The sequence below is a fragment of the Macaca fascicularis genome, chromosome 8, assembly GCF_037993035.2.
Source record: "Macaca fascicularis isolate 582-1 chromosome 8, T2T-MFA8v1.1".
NCBI lineage: Eukaryota > Metazoa > Chordata > Mammalia > Primates > Cercopithecidae > Macaca > Macaca fascicularis.
This window is the reverse complement of record NC_088382.1, coordinates 22,026,371-22,046,148: the sequence shown is the minus strand read 5'-3', so window position 1 is coordinate 22,046,148 and position 19,778 is coordinate 22,026,371. Positions and strand designations below refer to the sequence as shown.

Here is a 19,778-nt window from a genome sequence, read left to right as displayed (position 1 = left end):
AATATTTTCAAATAACGTGAAAAATTAAAAAACCTCAACACTTTTTATAGCCACAATTAAGGAATTAAAATACAATTTGGTAAGACTACAAAATTCACAAAATTATATTATGGCCTCGTTTTAAAAACTGAAAGTTTGTTTTTTCCAATGCTCAAATGGTTTCTTTGATAACATGTTTTGAGAGCATTCTTTAAAAAAATGTGTTACTACCCCATTTTTTTGATATTTTTAATGCATGCACTTAATCCTGTTTAAGTTTTTAAAATAATTCTGGTTGATTGTTTTCAAATATTTTAATGCAGTGATGTCTTCATGGGCTATAAATTTGTACCATAATGTAAAGACATTATGTGAGGATCATTTTAATGCATGAATACCTGGGCTTTAAGTAAGGATCTGTTGAGAGTTGTGTAGTTCAGTCATGTGTTTTAACAACTAGAGAGTCAGCTCTATTGTAAACATATAGGCATAGCTTGTTTTATTGTGCTTTGCAGATATTATAATTATTATTATTTTAATTGAAGGTTTGTGACACCTCTGTGTTGATCAAGTCTTTCAGCATCATTTTTCCACTGTGCTCACTTTATGACTCTCTGTCACCTTTTTGTAATTCTTGCAATATTTTAAATTTTCTCATTATTATTATTATATCTATTATGATCTGTGATCAGTGATTTTTTTTTTTTTTAATAATGAGATAGTGTCTTGCTCTGTGGCCCAGGCTGGAGTATGGTAGCACAATCATATTTCACTGCAACCTTGAACTCCTGGGCTCACGTGAACCTCCTGTCTCAGCCTCCTGGGTAGCGACAGCATCTGGCTATGTTGCTCTGGCTGGTCTCCAACTCCTGGACTCAAGCAGTCCTCTTGCCTCAGGCTCCCAAAATGGTAGGATTACAGGCATGAGCCACTGTACCTGGCCAGTCAGTGATTTTTGATGTTACTCTTGTGATTGGTTTGGGACTTCAAGAACTGTGTCCATGTAAGATGGAGAACTTAATAAACATCGTATGTTTTGACTGCTCCATGACTGGTCCTTCCCCTGTCCCGCTATTCCCTGAGACACAACAATGTGAAATTAATCCAATTCGTAACTCTATAATGGCCTCTAAGTGTTCAAGTGGAAGGAACAGTTGCATGTTTTTCACTTGAAATCAAAGAAATGATTAAGCTTAGTGAGAAGGGCATGTTGAAGCCAGGCGAAAAGCTAGGTCTCTTGCACCAACAGTTAGCCAAGTTGTGAATGTAAAGGAAAAGTTCTTGAAGGAAATTCAAAGTGCTACTTCAGTGAATATGTGAATGACAAGAAAGCAGAAGCCTTATTGCTGATATGAAGCAAACTTGAGCCATCTGAATGGAAGAACAAATCGGTACAACATTCACTTTAAACAAAACCTAATCCAGAGCAAGCCTCCAATTCTGTGAAGGCCGAGAGAGGTACAGGTAAGAAAGCTGCAGAAGGAAAGTTGGAAGCTAGCAGACATCGGTTCATAAGGTTTACAAGGTTTAAGGAAGGAGGCCATCTTTATAACATAAAGGTGAAGCAGCATTTGCTGATGTAGAAGCTGCATCAAGTTATTCAGAAGATCTAGCTAAGACCATTGATGAATGAGAGTTTCAATGTAGACAGAACAGCCTTCTATTGGGAGAAGATGCCGTCTAGAACTTACATAGCTACAGAGAAGTCAATGCCTGGCTTCAAAGCTTCAACAGACAGGTTGACTCTTGTTAGGGGCTAATGCAGCTGGTGACTTGAAGTTGAAGCCATTGCTCATTTACCATTCTAGAAATCCTAGGGCCCTTCAGAATTATGCTAGATCTACTCTACTTGTGCTCTATAAATGTAACTACCAAGCCTGGATGACAGTACGTCTATTAGCAGCATGGTTTACTGAATATTTTAAGCCAACTTGAGGCCTACTGCTTAGAAGAATATTTCAAAATATCCCTGCTTTTCAGCAATGCACCTAGTCACCCAAGAGAGCTGATGGAAATCTACAAGGAGATGGATGTTGTTTTCATGCCTGTTAACACAGCATCCATTCTGCAGCCAGTGGATCAAGGAGTCATTTTGACTTTTAAGTCTTATTATTTAAGAAATATATTTCATAAGTCTGTAGCTGCTATAGATAGTAATTTCTCCAATGGATGTGGGCGAAGTCAATTGAAAGCCTTCTGAAAAGAATTCACCATTCTAGATGCCATTAAGAATATTTGTAATTCATGGGAGGATGTCAAAATACTAACACGAATAGGAGTTTGGAAGAAGTTGATTCCAACCCTCATGGATGACTTTAGGGGTGAGTTCAAGACTGCAGTGGAGAAAACAGCTACAGATTTGATAGAAATAGCAAGAGAACTAGAATTAGAAATGGAGCCTGATGATACGACTGAATTACTACAATTTCATGATGAAACATTAGTGGATGAGGAATAGCTTCTTATGAATGAACAAAGAAAGTGGTTTCTTGAGATGGGATTTACTCCTGGTGAAGATGCTGTGAACATTGTTCAGATGACAACAAAGGATTTAGAATATTCCGTAAACTTAGTTGATAAAGTAGTGGTAGGGTTTGAGAAGACTGACTTCAGATGTGAAAGAAGCTCTACTGTGGGTAAAATGCTGTCAAACAACATTGTATGCTACAGAGAAATCTTTTGTCTTAAGAGACCGTTGATGTGACAAACTTCATTTGTGTCTTATTTTTTAAATTGCCACAGCCACCCCAGGCTTCAGCAGCTACTACCCTGAACAGTCAGCAGCCATCGGTATTGAGGCAAGTCCCTTCATCAGCACAGAGATTACAACTTACTGAAGCCTCAGATGATTGTCAGTATTTTTTTTTAGCAACAAAGTATTTTTTAAATCAAGATGTGTACATTGACATTGTTTTCTTTTTAGATATAATGCTCTTCCACGGTTAATAGACTGCAGTATAGTGTCAACAACTTTTATATTCACTGTGAATCACTGGAGTGATTCACTTTGTTGTGATGTTTGCTTTATTGTGATATTCGCTTTATTGTTGTGCTCTGGAATTGAACCCACACAGTCTCCAGAGTATGCCTGTATATACAGAATCTTAACAGGAAGTATTCTGAATACTTTCCAAGTGCTAGCTTACTTATTCCTCAGGTTGTTATAACCTGATGAGTTTGTTTTATGGTTATCTCTATTTTCCAAAGACACAGGGACGTTAAGTACCTTGTCCAAGGTCACCCACTAGTAAGTGATAGAATCTAGACTTAAGTTCATTTGGTGTGGCACTGGAGCCTGCATTGTTTAAATCACCATAGGAGTCTTTCTGCTTCAATAAAGTGGACCTTTTTTTTGGGGGGGTGGCGGGGGGTGACCTGTGGCTTTCCTTGCTTCTTTCCTGATTTCTATATGTCTTGAAACCACTATGTTTCGTTCATCTCTTCATTCAACAAATATTTATTGAGTATCCATTATGTGGTGCTGAGGGCTAGCAGTATCCAGGTGGACCCTGATGTGTTACAGCCTCTGTGCCCAACACTCACTGACTGTTGTAGCTTAATGTCTAGGAGGGAAGACAGGCATGACAAAGGGAAACTCACTGGGGAGGGGGCAGGGACAGGGGAGCCAGGGTGCAAAGAACTCTCTGAAACTAGGACCTGAGAGGTGTAAAAGATTTAGCCAGGTTGGGAAGGGGGTGTGAGGAGAAGAGGGTGGTATTCCAGTTAGAGGGAGTAGCTAAGTGCAAAGACCAGTGATCAGAGGATGTGAAAAGAGTTCAGAGAACTGAAAGAGGTTTACTGTGGCTGAAGCACTCAGTGTTCTGAATTAGGAGTGGGGATGGTGAAGGGTGTAAATAGTATTAAAGTGTTCTAAGATCAGGCAGTAGGGTTAAATAACGGATTAACTTTGCACTTTGATCAGTTGGATATATTTATTGTAAATTTCTAGGATAATAAAAGCCTTAAAGCAGAGTGTATAGCATCTAAACTTGTGTGTGTGTGGAGGGAGAGAGGGAAAAATAAAAACAAGACTCAATCAAAAGGAGGCAAGAAAGGAGAGAAAGACAAAATAGAGGAGGTGAATAGCACAAATAAGATGGTAGATGTAAACCCTAATGTATTTGTAATTATATTAGATGTGTATGTTCTAAAATGTACCAATTAAAAGATAAAGATTGTCAGACTGATAAAACCCAACCAACCAATCAACTAACCCAACCAGCCATCCAACCAAGTAATCCAACTAGGTGCTCCTTTCACCTGACAGAGAGGGAATACCTCCAGGAAATGAGAAATGACAAGAGGTGGCCATAAGATAAGCTACCTCCATCTCCTTCCCTGTCTGTCTACCCTGGAAGCCACCACATTCTCAGGAAAGCCACCGGGTTTCCCACTATGAGTGCAACGGAGGTGGTCCTGGGAGGTTAGCAGTGTCTGGGTTACTCAGGTCTGGCTTTCCCAGCAGCTTGTGAGGAACTTTTTGGCAGAGGTGCAGTGTCACTCACATCCCTCGTGCCTTCTTCCATAGTGTTTGGCAGGCGGTAGCCCTTTAAGTAGCATTTATCATGTGTGTACATTTGATTTCCATATGAGATTGTAAACTCTTTGCAGGACAGAGAACCTGTTATACCTTTGAGTTTTCCTCATATCTACTACAACATAGATCAGTGTATAGTGAGTGATTCTTACTTAATTCTGTCAAGATGAAAGCTGATTTCTGTAGAGGGATACTGTTCTACGTTTCAGCGATTTGGAGGTTTGTTTCCACATCTTTCTTTTAGTTGTAGCAAGAATTTCTATTAAACTCCATTCATTGGGTCAGAGACTCTTGTGGTGTTAGTGAATAATTTGTCCCTTGCGTAGCACCCTGTCTACACTTGTGAGTTCATTGGCCAGTCAGTGGCTTCAACTCCAAGCTCTAACAAGAAGAATATATTCTTTTTTAATTTTAAAGAGCATGATTTATTTAGCATAAAAATAAATGCTTCACTCATATAGAAGCTGTAATGAGATATTAGTAGTAAAATAATAAAAATATTTTCCTTGGAAGAACTGCTGGGCAGACCATATCAAAACAGCAGTTTCTGTTTTTGGAATGAAAGATGCTATTGATTCTATTAATCCAAATGCCAACAGTTCTCTGGTTGAGTAAGAATGTGCTGCCTAAGAGAAAACTCACTTGGCGTCATGTAAGAGCTGCTTATTATGAATAGAAAGAAATTACATAATCCAAAGTAAAAGCAAGTCATTCTGCTTTTAATTACAGTGTATAAACTTTAAAACATGGGCCCAGGGTCTAGTTGGATATACTTCTTTGCAGTAGATATTTTGGAAGCACACAGTGAAAAATACAACAAAGATGGCTATGTGCTGGCCGCCCCCCAGTGTCCTGGTGGTTTCACGTTTAGTGACTGTATTCAGTTATTGTGAAATCACAGGATTTTAAAGCAGGCAAAAGACCTCAGAAGTCTCTCCTTACCCATTTGTCCCCCACATAAGAAAATAAGCCCCCAGTGGTGAAGGGATTTTACTGAGGTCGTATAGCGAACTCTGGAAGGAATGTAGGCATTTGGACTCCTGTCTGGCTTTCTTTGAGACTGAGCTTCTTCGCTGCTGCCTGGAAGCTCTTCTGTGGTTGTGGCCTCTTGCTGGCTTTAGTGTAGTGATAAGGGGATAGCCATGAGGGTAGAGGGTAGGTGGAGGAAGGGAGAGAGGTTGAAAGAGAGAATGAGTCATTGTCATTGAGAGGGATTGAGAAAGAAGATGATAAAGAAAGAAGTATGTCTGCTTTGCTGCTTCTCAGAAGTGGTACCAATAAAGCAGTGCTCTGAGGCAGCGTCTGGTGCATAAGTGAGCTGCGGAGCCTGGCAGTGGTTGGGGTGTGGGAACATTCTATACCTGCCACTGGCTCCTCCTCATTCCTGTGCTGTAAACCCCATTGTGAGGTTACTGTGTCTGTTCTTGTTGCCTCTAATCCAGTCCAACCATACACGTAGCTGTCTCAGGTTATGGAGAGATGTTAAGGAGAGAAGGGGCAAATTGAAATGTGCATATTTTAAACTTTGTTCATTTTCAGATTTTTTGAATCTTAGCACAAGGATTTCCTGAGCATAACCTCACATTTCTCTTTCTATTTGCAAATCTGAACAAAATCCTATGACCTTTGTTGCTTACTCAGAGCTGGACATTGTAAGAGAAGTCATAATGCAAACTGATTTTCTGAAAGTATTTTGAATGTTTTAGTTATTCTTTCCCAGTTCACTCAGAGTCCGTTATGGATTTGCTGCTGTCAGAAAAAGTGTTGAAACCCAGCGTGTGGATGTGCAGTGTTGCTTTTAGCCTTGCAGGCAGTGCCCTCTGGACTTCAGCAAACTTCAGCTCTGACCCGAGTTACCTGCTTTGGCTCCTGTTGCATTTACCTGGGGCCAGATTCTGGCTTTGAAATCTCTCCCTGAAGTCAGGTGGGAGCCTGGCCCAATGGAGAATGGCAGTCTTAGGCACCGATGATCAATTGCTGTTTTCCTTGCTAGCATCATGATATTGAACGTACGAGTTCTCAGTAAATCATGTATTGTTTACTTGTTTTTGCTCAAAAGTCCATCTCTGGTTACATCATTGGAAGCCTCTCAGTTTAACCTCTTCCTTTGTAGCTTCTATGGTTGGAAATAAATTGCGACAGTTAAAATCTTACTGCATGAGTAATATGTGTTGATTTTAGGAAAATCAGAAAATAGGGATAAGTAAAAAGAAAAAAATATGAATAATTTATAATCCATCTGCCAGAGAGACCACTGGTAACATTTTGGTGGTGCATGTGTAAATTTTTAATGTACACTTATTTACATAACATTAAATATATTTTAATAAAAATGACTTTGGGCTGTATATATGATTTTGTACCAACATTTCTCATATGACACGTTCTATACATCTCTCATATCAGTAAATACAATTTTGTATTTTCAAAAGACAAATCTCTCTATCTTTTTAAATACAGGTACGTATAAAGTAAAAAGGCCTATTATCTCTCAATCCATGTGACATGTTAAAGTGATTAGTAATAAAGCAAGTAACATTATTTGGTTGCTGACTATATGCCGGGGACTGTTTTATTTATAAGATCCTTTAACCCCCACAAAAGTCATCAGAAGTAGTTGCTATTATTAATCCTGTTTTACAGATGAGGATACTGAGGCTAAGTGTTTAAGACAATTCCCAAAGCCATACAGCTAGTAGGAAATGAGCTCAGATAGTCTGGCTCAAGAACCCTTTTTTTTTTTTTTTTTTTTTTTTGAGACGGGGTGTTGTTCTGTTGCCCAGGCTAGAGTGCAGTATAGTCTAGGCTCACTGCAACCTCTGCCTTCCGAGTTCAAGCGAGTCTCCTGCGTCAGCCTCCTGACTACCTGGGATTACAGGTGTGTACCACCACACCCAGCTAATTTTTGTATTTTTAGTAGAAATGGGGTCTCACCGTGTTGGCCAGCCTGGTCTCGAACTCCTGACCTCAAGTGATCTACCCACCTTTTCTTAACCACACACATACGGTTAGACTTTAAAAACAAAGTCAAACAATAGTCTATCTCTATTTTTTAAGAAATCTTTCTCTATCAGCATGTATTGAACTACTTCATTCTCCATAACAGCCACATAGACGTCCTTCGTATACTTTGGTTTAACTGTCCCCTTCACTACTGATGGACAATTTGATTGTTTTCAGGTATTTGCAATTACAAGCAATGCGGCAATATTCTTATACTAATGGTACTGTTTATTGAGTGATAAAATCAGCTACTCTGTGTAAATGCATAGAACAGTGCCTGCTGCATAGTACGATCAGTGATTTCTATTATTATTAGTAATACTATGTGCCATGCGCTATGGTTGAATTTAATTGTCAAAATATCCCTATGAGGTAGATACTGTTATTATCCCTGTTTTACGTTTGAAGATGTTAAGACATAAGGAGGTTAAACAGTTCTTTTGTCATGTAGTAAGTGAAATCTGTGATTTGAACCCTTTTGGAGCTCGTGGTCTTGATTACTCCTATTTACATATGCCCAGCTTCAAGGGGATCAGAGATGGAGGAGGCCCTGGTATTGGTAAACATTAGTAATGTCCACATATTCTCCTACCACAACGGTGTGAAATTGCCTGTGTCTCTATACCTTTATAGTCCTGGGTATCACAGATGCTACAGTTTTTAATTGGTGAAAAATAATATTTCAATGTAATTTGTAATTTATGGGCATTTGTATTTCTTTTTTTGTAAACTGTCTTTGTTCATGGTTTTATTGGATAGTTTTATTTTTAACGATTTTTATGAGCTCTCTGTAAAATAAAGAAATTAGATTTTGAATTCTCATATGCATTGCTATGTCTATAACCATTTTAATGACTATATTTTACATTTTATGGCGATATTATAGTTTATGTGCATGGTGGGAATTTTGTTCCTTCCAGTTTTTTGTTCTGTTGCTGTCAAGAACATCCACTTATTATTTTCTTAGGAAATTTCTTAGAAGTGTAAATGGTGGATGGAAGGGAATATACATTTTTAAGGCATTGACTCATATTTTCTGTCTCTCTAGAAGAATGATAAAAGTACGTTGACCATCAGGGTATGACAGGGTGCCTGTTTCTCAATAACCAATGATATTGCATAATATTATTTTAAAAAGTCTTGGCCAATGTATATTTTTTTGATTATGAGTTAAGATTGAGACATTTTCCATGTTTATTTGCAGTTAGTATTTCTTCCTTTGTGAATTGCCTGTTCATGCCTTAAGAAGGATTTTGACTATATGTGCAATTTTTAAAATTTTATCCAATCAGTTATCTAACAGTGGAATGAATCTTCCCAACACTGATTGTGTTAGAGCAAAAGATACTGGAACTGTCTGAGGAAAGGCATGAATGTTTATTAATTTACTATCATAAGGCAACCTTTATACTTGTTATCTCTTTTACTCTTTCTATTTTAATGTTATAGATAAAGAATAAGGGACTTGGGTAAGCCAAGTGACTTATCTATAGTTCCATAGTTGTAAATGGCAGAAATTGGCTAAAAACCCTCTTCTGCCTGACTTTTAGCATATTCCTTCCATCCTGCCAAGTATAGCCTTCTACTCCTGAGCCATACATAATCACATTAGTAGTAAGTTAGCTGGTTGAAGCCTATGGTACATATTGGCAAAAAAAAAAAAAAAAAAAGAAAGAAAAAAGAAAATTTCAGAAAATGTTTATCTAGAAATATTCTGTGCATTTCAGAAACTTGATGTTCTTTTATTTTGATTTTTCTGCACCTATTTTATTAAGTACCCTGATATATTAGGGATGTAGAAAACGGGGGGCTAGGCAGAGACCTTTTCCTCAATGGCTCTGAGCTTTTCCTCTTCCCCACCCTTCCAACCCTTGTCCCTTTTGAAAAGCTTTTGCTTCCCGCCTGCCACCCAGCAGGCCTCAGCACTGCCGGGCGTGAAACCTCTGCCCGCCTCTTGTCCTCTCCTCACTGTTACGTTTCTCTTCATATTCTGGTACTTAGAATGTTGCTTTTTCTATTTCTCCAGTGCCATGGCAACAGTACATGGTAACTGCTTCCCTTCTGGTCAAGGAAAAAGATTTTGTATTTTTCTTTCCCTTTGACCTGTTTGTAATTAGCACTGCGGTCCACGCTTTCCTCCAGTGAAAAGCAAGGAAGTACCAGGCTGTAGTCAAGACTGCAGGACCTGCTGGATGTATAGCTAGGGGGTCTTCTGTGCTCCTTCACAGCAGTTTAAACCCAGGCCCACCCTGATCATTGATTCTGAAAGAGCACTCAACCCTCCATCCCTGTTCCTCTGCCCCTTCACTCTCTGTTTTTTTTTTTTTTTTGACTTGATGTGTTATATTGGAGGTTGGTTCCTTCAGTCTCCCTCCACTAGAATGTAGGGCCCAGGGGAGTGGGGTTTCCTTATGCACGTTGCTGTGTGTGTTCCCTGGGACTAGCGTGTAGCGGGGCTCCATAAGTTCTTGCCGAATGGCCACAGGACTTGGTAGTGGAAAGCCTGATTTCATTTCATAGGATTTGCTCTCCTTGCATCTTTTTCTCTCTTAAAGGCAGTGTTTGGATTCTATGTGGCCCTCCCTGGGAAATGTGGTCAGCTTCAGAGGATTTTGAAATCTGTCAGATCCCAGGGCCTGAGCCAAGTCAGAGGCTAGTTGGAGTGGATTGTAATTGACATAAAAGATTTGCATTTGAAATAACTCAGAGGTTGGTTTGAATCCTGTTCCCCACATGTTTTTAGTCGCAGTCTGAGTTTGAGGAAGGCTTTTTGAGCCTTTTTCTTTATCTGTAACATGGGCATAATAATGCCTACCTTGGCTTGAAGTGAAGATTAGCTCTGACAATCTATGGAAACAACTGGTACATAGAAAAATAAACAATGGTGGTAATATGGTTGTTAGTATTTTAGTTTTCTTCTGTGTGATTTTCTGTTGGTAAATGGAGTTGTTTCCTCGTTTGTGTTGTAGGCTACTCAATGGTGAAAAGCTAGATCGAGTGGCTTTGGAGTTTGATGGTCTGGGATCCTGTCCTTCTGCCACCTAACAGCAATGTGACACTATGCAAGAGCAAGCCTCTGTTTGTAAAGAACAATAAATGGTCATAATAGTAGTATCTACCTCAGGACAGAAAGATTTGATCAGCACAGAGTTTGGTTCATAATAAGTCCTTGGTAACTTATATTCTATAGTTTAATAATACCAGCAGAATGAAAGAAGCTTAAACTTCATCTAGTCCAACTCTAGTACTCCCACTTCATGTCTAATTCTGCCATCTAGAGCAATAAAGATCAAATGGGTGTCCTTTTCAGATACCGCCTTTCATACATTTAGGATTGAGTCCTGTTATGAACTGACTTGTGTCTCCCTAAAATTTACGTGTTCAAGTCCTAACCCATAGTGTGCTGACTATATTTGGTGGTAGGGCCTTCGAGGAGGTAGTTAAGGTTAAATGGGGTCATAAGGGTGGGCCCTAATCCAGTAGGACTGGTGTTCTTCCAAGAACAGGAAGAGACACCAGAGTGTATACACACAGGAAAGACCATCAGAGGACAAGAGCAAGAAGGTCCAAGCCAGTAAGAGGGCCGCCGCCAGAAACCAACCCAGATGGCACCATGCTCTTGGACTTCCAGCCTTTAGAACTTTGGGGAAAATGTCTGTTGCTTATGCCACTCAGTCTACTGTCTTGTTATGGCAGCCTTATCAGACAAATCTAGATCCTTTTCTTTTCTTATGTCATCATCCCCATCTTGAGGGGGTTTTCAGATGCCTCTGCATCATGGTCCCCCTTGTCTCAATATTTTAACATGTCAGTGTTCTTTTTAAAATGGGAAACCCAGAGATGAATTCAGAGCTGCCAGGCGGTCTGAGCAGTTTGGGTGTTGGACACTGCCCTTACAGTGGAATCACAGATTGTGTGAGGTAGTCCATTTAATAAACCCCCAAGACTCAGGTCCACTTTATCCTATATTGAGTCTATGATTTTTGTCCAAATTCAAAGTTTTATCTTGTTAATTTCAGCTTTTATTTGTTTCAGACTCTAGAAAATCATGTTTTTGGAAATCTAGTTGGACAGGACCTTAGAAGGGTGGCCCAGCCAGCCTACCCACTTGCCCAGTGATGCTTTCCATGCTGTGTGTCTTCGTTCGAGCTGCTGTAGCAAATTATCATACACACGGTGGCTTAAACAACAAACACTTATGTCTCACAGTCCTGGAGGCTGGAAGTTTGAGATTAGGATCCTTGGTGAGTGTCCTCTTTCTGGTTTACATGTGTCCTTACATGGTGTAAACAGAGCTACCTAGTTTTCTGGCCTATTCTTATGAAGGCACTGATCCCATTCATGAGGGCTCCACCCTTATGACCTAATTACCTTACAAAGACCCTACCTCCAGATACCATCATACTGGGATTAGGATTTTCATGTATGAATTTGGGGGGAACACGTTCAGCCCATTGCTCTCTTCCTAGCAGTGGCTGCCTCCATTGGTAGAGGTACTGTTTTGTTGTGAAACTTGTTCCGGGGTTGGATTCTTTCAAATGTTTGAATGAATCAGCTGAGTTATGTTCAGAGGAATGTTGAGTCAAAATCTTGACCCTGTGATAACTGCTGCTCTTTGATCACATCTGTATGTTTGTTATTCCTGCACCTGGCAGTCTCTTATAGACTCCCTGCTCCCCTCCTGTTATCTGCTCTGAACATTATAACAGCGTTGTGTTTAGTATCGTTGCGGAAAATCAATTCCATTTTCTTTTCACAAGCCAAAATTAGACAAATGGATCTAGAATTACATAAATAAAGTAGGAGCCTAATTGACAGAGAGACATTCTATTTGGTTTGTTTTAATAAATAGCTTTCATCAGATCATACTCTGTGAAAACAGATTGAGGAAATAGGCTATTCATTCCTTATTATTTGAATTAGTAAGATTAATACCTTTCTTTTCTGTTTAGGATGATAGGCATTAAATTTTCATCTGAACTCTTTATAGTATTTTATTTATTTTTATTTTTTTGTGACAGAGTCTTACTCTGTCGCCTAGGCTGGCATGCGGTGGCGTGATCTCGGCTCACTGCAACCTCCACCTGCTGGGCTCAAGCGATTCTCCTACGTCAGCCTCCTGAGTAGCTGGAATTACAGGCACCCACCACCATGCCCAGCTATTTTTTATATTTTTAGTAGAGACGGAGTTCCACTGTGTTGGCCAGGCTGGTCTTGAACTCCTGACCTTAAGTGATCCACCTGCCTTGGCCTGCCAAAATGTTGAGATTACAGGTGTGAGCCACTGCGCCTGGTCTCGTTATAGAATTTTAGAACTGGAAGGGACTCTCCGAATCCTGTCTTCCACATCCCTCCGTGGCAGAATTACCTTTTTCTGTGCCAGGTCCCCTTCCTCTTTGAGGGACTCAAAGGCAGATGTGAGGCTTGGGACTCAACCTCCTTGTGCTGAAGCCAGGGGGCTTCAGCCTCCCTCCCCCTCCTCTGGCCATCAGATTGGGCATGTGATCTGAGCACAGTCAACCCCACCCATTCTGGTATTTTCTCAGGAGAGTGCTTCTGTTTGTGAAGACTCTTGGAGCCAGCTAGGCCAGTTGATGGGGCATTGTCCTGATGACAGTGTTCAGGGTCCAGAGCCCAGGTCCACGGGAGGGGATTGTCCACTGAGGGGAGGCCGTGGTGGCCACAGTGGCTCGGGCAGCCTGTGGTATGGCAGGACCTTGGCTGAGCTTTGCCCTACTTGCTCCCGCTTGAGCCTGGGTGTCTGGCCCTCCCAGAGACAGGGAGCTTCACCAAACCTTACCAGTAAGCACACACCTTTTCTACCTAATCTAACTTGAGTCCGTTTTGTTTTTAACTTGTCATCTACATAGGAAGGTCCTTGTTTGACTGTTTTCAACTCGTGGCCTAGGACTCTGGGGTTTATTCATTCCTGCCTAAGCACATGTGAGGTCTGCATGGTCTCATTAAGGAATGCACTCCCTGGCGTGGATAATTGCTATTTATGTGGCAGTTAGGAATTTTTTTGTCTTTTTTTTTTTTTTTTTTTGAGACAGAGTCTCTCTCTGTTGCCTAGGCTGGAGTGCAGTGGCGTGATCTCGGCTCACTGTAATGTCCGCCTCCTGGGTTCAAGTGATTCTCCTGTCTCAGCCTCCCGAGTAGTTGGGACTACAGGTGCACACCACCATACCCAGATAATTTTTGTATTTTTGGTAGAGACAAGGTTTCACTATGTTGGTCAGGCTGGTCTCAAGCTCCTGATCTCATATGTTCCTCCCACCTCGGCCTCCCAAAGTGCTGGGATTATAGGCATGAGCCACCGCATCCAGGCCTCTTATCTTTAACTGATTGATTTTCAATGGACTATTCTAGGAAAGATTAAATGTTTTCGATTTTTCAAAACAGGTGCTGTTAAGAGAAGGACGATGGATGGGGAGCATGCCAGGATGTTGGCATTTAGGACATGGGAAGTTGTATAAAGGTGAAACTATGTCTGATTGTCTGCTAGAAAAATTACAGTCTAATTAGAAATCCTGAAGTTTTTCCAGACCTTTAGGGTATTCATCAAATTGCAAATAAAAGAAAATAAGGAATGTTGGTTTGCCAGGGATTAGATACATTGGGGGAAATGAGGTCCTTTCTTGTTTTTCCTTTTACCTAGCATTTATTTCTTTCTTCAAAATACTAGCTAGTGTTTATTAATTTTACTGTGCAAGAAGGAATATACATAAACTTTAAAGATTCTTAAAGCTATAGGTATTTTGGGCACTGTTTTAAAAAATCCCTTCTGGGGAGATTTTTAAAAAAATATTTTTATGGAGACCATGTATGTATTGTGTCTACAGACCCATAATGATGGAATCATCATTTGCCCCTGAATATTTGCTCCTCGTGACTAGAATTTTTGGGCTTTGAATGATCCTTCGGTTTACTTTAACTTACAGGTATGGTTACAGGAATTCAGGTCTGTGGAGTATGATAGCCAGGACTAATAGTTATGAGAGATCCCATGTAATAATTTGAATACTGAATTTACCTAAAGATGAACATTCAAAAGATCAAGGGCATTTCATTAATGTGGTCTTAAATTATTTTGCTAAACAAATAAGGTATAGTAACTTCTCTTAGAAATGGCCACTAATAAAAAGCTGTTGGTATAACGTAATTTTTTTAACAAGAACTAAAACATGCATACATTGTCTATCATTACAGAGTTCCCTGTTACCCAGAAATTTTCTGGTTATTACCACAAATTTATAGTGTACTGTGGATTTCTATGCAATTGAACGTTAAGTTAATATTATAGTCATTTTATTGCTGGCTGCTGTTGCATCGAAATTTAGATGTCTTATTTTCAGGATTGAATTAAGACAATGTGCTTTGTAGGACACTTTAACAGTCAATGAATATTTGTGGGAGAGGGGTTTTTAAGAGAATGTACGGTTATGATGTGACTGCTTTGCACTTTACTGCTGTTATTAAAGTAGATTCCAGTAAGGTAAGCCATTCTGGAAGGCATTGCTGAATATTACCTCCTTCCCCTCAAGAAATGTTTATTAAGTTAATATATTTTATGCTGTAATTTAAAGATTTAAAAGAATATTTTCCTTTTAATAGTAGACACTTTGGAAGGCTATATACTTATTTCTGTGATGTTGCAGTAACTCAACACATGCTCTGAATCTTTTTTCTTTGGAATTGTCTTCATATCCCCCGCTGCATTTTAAAAACATAACCCCAATGGTGTTGGGCCTTTAAATTTTTGTGGGTGGATTTTTTTTTTTTTTTTTTTTTTGGAGACAGAATCTTGCTCTGTTGCCCAGGAGTGCAGTGGCATGATCTTGGCTCACGGCAACCTCCACCTCCCGGGTTCAAGCGATTCTCCTGCCTCAGCCTCCTGAGTAGCTGGGGTTACAGGCGCGCTACCACGCCCAGCTAATTTTTTGTATTTTTAGTAGAGATGGGGTTTCACCATGTTGTCAGTGTTGTGGGAAGTCAGGGACCCCGAATGGAGGGACCGGCTGAAGCCGCGGCAGAAGAACATAAATTGTGAAGATTTCATGGACATTTATTAGTTCCCCAAATTAATACTTTTATAGTTTCTTACGCCTGTCTTTACTGCAGTCTCTGAACATAAATTGTGAAGATTTCATGGACACTTATCACTTCCTCAATCAATACCCTTGTGATTTCCTATGCCTGTCTTTACTTTAATCTCTTAATCTCATGTTCTTCATAAGCTGAGGAGGATATATGTCACCTCAGGACCCTGTGATGATTGTGTTAACTGCACAAATTGTTTGTAGACCATATGTGTTTGAATAATATGAAATCTGGCCACCTTGAAAAAAGAAGAGGATAACAGCAATTTTCAGGGAACAAGGGAGATAGCCTTGAGCAGCCTTGGACTCTGACTGCCGGTGAGCCGGATGGAACAGAGCCATATTTCTCTTCTTTCAAAAGCAAATGAGAGAAATATCCCTGAATTCTTTTTCTCAGCAAGGAACATCCCTGAGAAAGAGAATGCGCCCTGAGGGTAGGTCTATGAATGGCCCCCTTGGAGGCGGCCATCTTTTATGGTCGAAGCCTAAGAGATGAAATAAGCCCCTGTCTCCTGTAGTGCTCCCAGGCTTGTTAGGACGAGGAAATTCCCGCCTAATAAATTTTGGTCAGACAGGTTGTCTGCTCTCAAACCCTGTTTCCTGATAAGATGTTATCAATGACAATGCATTCCTGAAACTTCATTAGCAATTTTAATTTCGCCCCATGCTGTGGTCCTGTGATCTCGCCCTGCCTCCACTTGCTTTGTGGTATTTTATTACCTTGTGAAGCATGTGATCTCTGTGGCCCACATCCTATTCGTGTACTCCTCCCCTTTTGAAAATCACTAATAAAAACTTGCTGGTTTTACGGCTCAGGGGAGCATCACAGAACCTGCTGACATGTGATGTCTCCCCCAGACACCCAGCTTTAAAATTTCTCTCGTACTCTTTCCCTTTATTTCTTAAACCAGCCGAGATGCTTAGGGAAATAGAAAATAACCCACATTAAATATCGGGGGTGGGGTTTTCCCTGATAGGTCAGACTGGTCTCAAACTCCTGACTTTGTGATCCACCTGCCTCGGTCTCCCAAAGTGCTGAGATTGCAGGTGTGAGCCACTGTGCCCAGCCCAGGTCACAACATTTTAAAGTGTGCTCTGCAAGCTAGGTGACAGCAAGCTGGGAAATAGTTTTTCTTTAGTCATGAGATGTCTATAAAGAAGCTTGCATCGTGTGATGTGAAAACTGGCTTCGAAGGTTCTTTCAGAATAGGAATTCCAAATGATTTGCTCAGGATTCCTGGAAATAATGTGTGTGGTTTTCTAAGGTGACCATTTGAACGAGGACAATTGATTTAGATATACACATTCTGCTTTTCAAATAAAGTTTAAAGTCCTCTTGTAAAGTTTATGGTCTCCTTGTAAACTTTGCCTCAGTGTCAGAGAATCCTGATGAGTCAGAATTGGACTTGCTGGGAGGTTTTCTGAGTTGGAGAATCTCAGTTACTGGGTAGAAACATAAGGTGTTCTTGATTGAGGCCAGTGGCTGCCCTGAAGTGGTGCACAGTTGTGTGTGCGTGTGCAGAATTTCCTTCTCTGGCAATTTCAGGAACTGTTGGATCCGAACTGTCGATTCCCTCCTGGGCAGGGGTCGCCGCAAAGGATCACCGACACGAGATTCACAGCAGAGAGTTATTTATTACTAGCGCGCTAGGGTCCCAAGCTCTAAGTTGGCCCTGGGACCCTGACTGCTTGTTACAGGCTGTTTATATAGGCAAACACAAGTTCAAATACAGCTTATGGCGCGAAATTCAAACAAAGCTTAAGGTGCAAAATGATTGGGTCTAGCTATGGCCTGAGCAAGGTGTCTTATGCTAATTGGTTAGAGCAGGACCTTATGAGGTTTTTTCCTGGAGTTGTTGATTCCGGGAACTTCGAGGCAGGGTGGGACCCCCGGAATTGGCAGGGTGGGACCCCATGAGGTTGTTTCCCGGAATTGGCAGGGTGGGACCCTATCAGGGTGGGACCCTATCGAGGCAGGGTGGGACCCTATCCAGAGCCACCTGGTGTTAATTTTTTCTATATGAGGCCTAGTTTTTAAGTTTTATGAGGCCTAGTTTTAGAACTATAGAAATGTGGACATAAATTTCCATTTATAAATCTGGAGCCACCCTGAGGAGCTTGAAATGAATGTCTCCCGTGGTCAGAGTGCTCAGTGAGTTCCTCAAAGCAGTTACTCAGTTTGGTTTCGGTGGTTTAGGTTTAGATCTTTTGCTAGGCTTTTGTGGAACTTGGATATTGGAAAAAATTCTCGCAGCTCCCAGGAATATGTGAATGGGCCCTCAATACCTAATTCTAATTCTGAGCATTTGGAAAAAGTCCTTGTTGGGAGAAGCCTGTATCTGCCATCAGCTGATTTTCCTGGTAACCCCTGGGTACCTTCTACACGTCTCCATTTCTGGTTTCCAACTTTATCATGTGACTCTTTTGGCAGCTAGTGGATATTTTGAGTAAATATAAAGGAATTCCTCCTACCAACATCTGAAGTCATTTGCCTTTCCTCCATTTTCTAATTTTCTGGTTGAAATAGTAAGGAGAACCCTGCCCTGATTGTCAAAGGTGCTAAGATGTTTTGTGGAGCAGCTCATAAAGGCCTTTAGCAGGGCAAATCTGGTATCTGCTGGGCTTTCTAAACATACTTAAGTGAGTCAATAGGTAGCTTTGATGTTGTCAGGGTTTAATATGCAAAAAGCATTTTACTACTAGTAATCTTAAGATTCTTTTATGGAAAATCCTGGCCGGGTGTGGTGGCTCACGCCTGTAATCCCAGCACTTTGGGAGCAGATCACCTGAGGTTGGGAGTTTGAGACCAGCCTGACCAACATGGAGAAACCCCGTCTCTACTAAAAACACAAAATTAGCTGAGCATGGTGGTGCATGCCTGTAATCTCAGCTATTTGGGAGGCTGAAGCTGGAGAATCGCTTGAACCTGGGAGGTAGAGGTTGCCGTGAGCCGAGATCGTGCCATTGCACTCCAGCCTAGGCAACAAGAGTGAAACTCTGTCTCAAAAAAAAAGAAAAAAGAAAATCCTAAGTGGGATTCCACACTGATAGGTCTTACAGCCCACGTGAAAAGAAAGCCAGGTAAAAGCTTTAATGGGAAGATGTGTTCCTGTCTGCCTGAAATGGTTTGGACCAGGCAAGCACATTGGAATTGTTTTTCCTCTTAAGTGGCTTTGTTCTGTTTTTGGACATGTTTTCCCTGAACTACACCTAATAGCAAAGTGCAGCTAACATCCTTCTTCTCCTACCCCAGCTCTGCTTGTGGGTGTGTCCTAAAGCAGCATGCTTTAGGGTATCGTTTATTTTAAGACTAATTTGAAAATGTCATGACAATTTTGCATTTCATTTAAAAAACATATTTGAATATCAAAATCAGATTTTAAATGACCATCTGTTCAAAGTGAGCCCCAAGATGATGTGCCCGTTGGTCCGGAAATGTTGTGCCCTCCTGGGGCACACTGGTTTGTAACCTTGGGGATCTGAGGAGTCCCGTTTGAGAAGTTGGAGGGCATAACCTTACAGTTGTAGGGCGTAACTGGAAGCCGGGAGGTCTAGGGAAGTATTTTTTAAAACGACTCTATTTGTGTGTGTTTGTGTTTTTTTTTTTTTTTTTTTTTTTTTTAGAGACAGAGTCTCTCTGTCTCTTGCCTAGGCTGGAGTGCAGTGGTGCAATCTCAGCTCACTGCAATGTCCACCTCCCAGGTTCAAGCAATTCTCCTACCTCAGCCTTGCGAGTAGCTGGGATTACAGGTGTGCACCACTACACCCAGCTTATTTTTATATGTTTAGTAGAGATGGGGGTTTTACTACGTTGACCAGGCTGGTCTCGCACTCCTGACATCAAGTGATTCACCCGCCTCGGCCTCCCAAAGGGCTGCGATTACAGGCCTGAGCTACCGCACCTGGCCTTAAAAATGACTGTCTTTGACAGTCTAGTACAGGTGTGAAAACTCTGTGAGAAGCGGAATGGCAATCCACCTGGAATGTATGTGGTATACAGCTGCCTAATTAAGAAACCCATCTTAGTGAGCAGCATTTTCTTTAAAATAGCCTGGTGTAGTCAACTCTTTACTGAGATCCAAGTCGACTGTTTCCCTGAGTGCCAGCTGTAATCCTGAGAAAAGTTATACAGCACATTGGTAATTTTCTTTCTCCATCTT

The 19,778-nt window shown here is 40.8% G+C and overlaps 1 protein-coding gene and 1 non-coding gene across 7 annotated transcripts in view; one reads left to right on the top strand and one right to left on the bottom strand.

Moving 5' to 3' along the window:
• PSD3 (pleckstrin and Sec7 domain containing 3) overlaps positions 1-19,778 on the top strand; it is a 554,389-nt gene that overhangs the window by 104,169 nt on the left and 430,442 nt on the right. The gene's annotated exons all lie outside the window — the stretch shown is intronic.
• On the bottom strand, positions 4,759-4,912 carry LOC123575377 (small nucleolar RNA SNORA62/SNORA6 family). The gene has a single exon (XR_006700669.2). It is a non-coding gene; the product is annotated as a small nucleolar RNA SNORA62/SNORA6 family (small nucleolar RNA).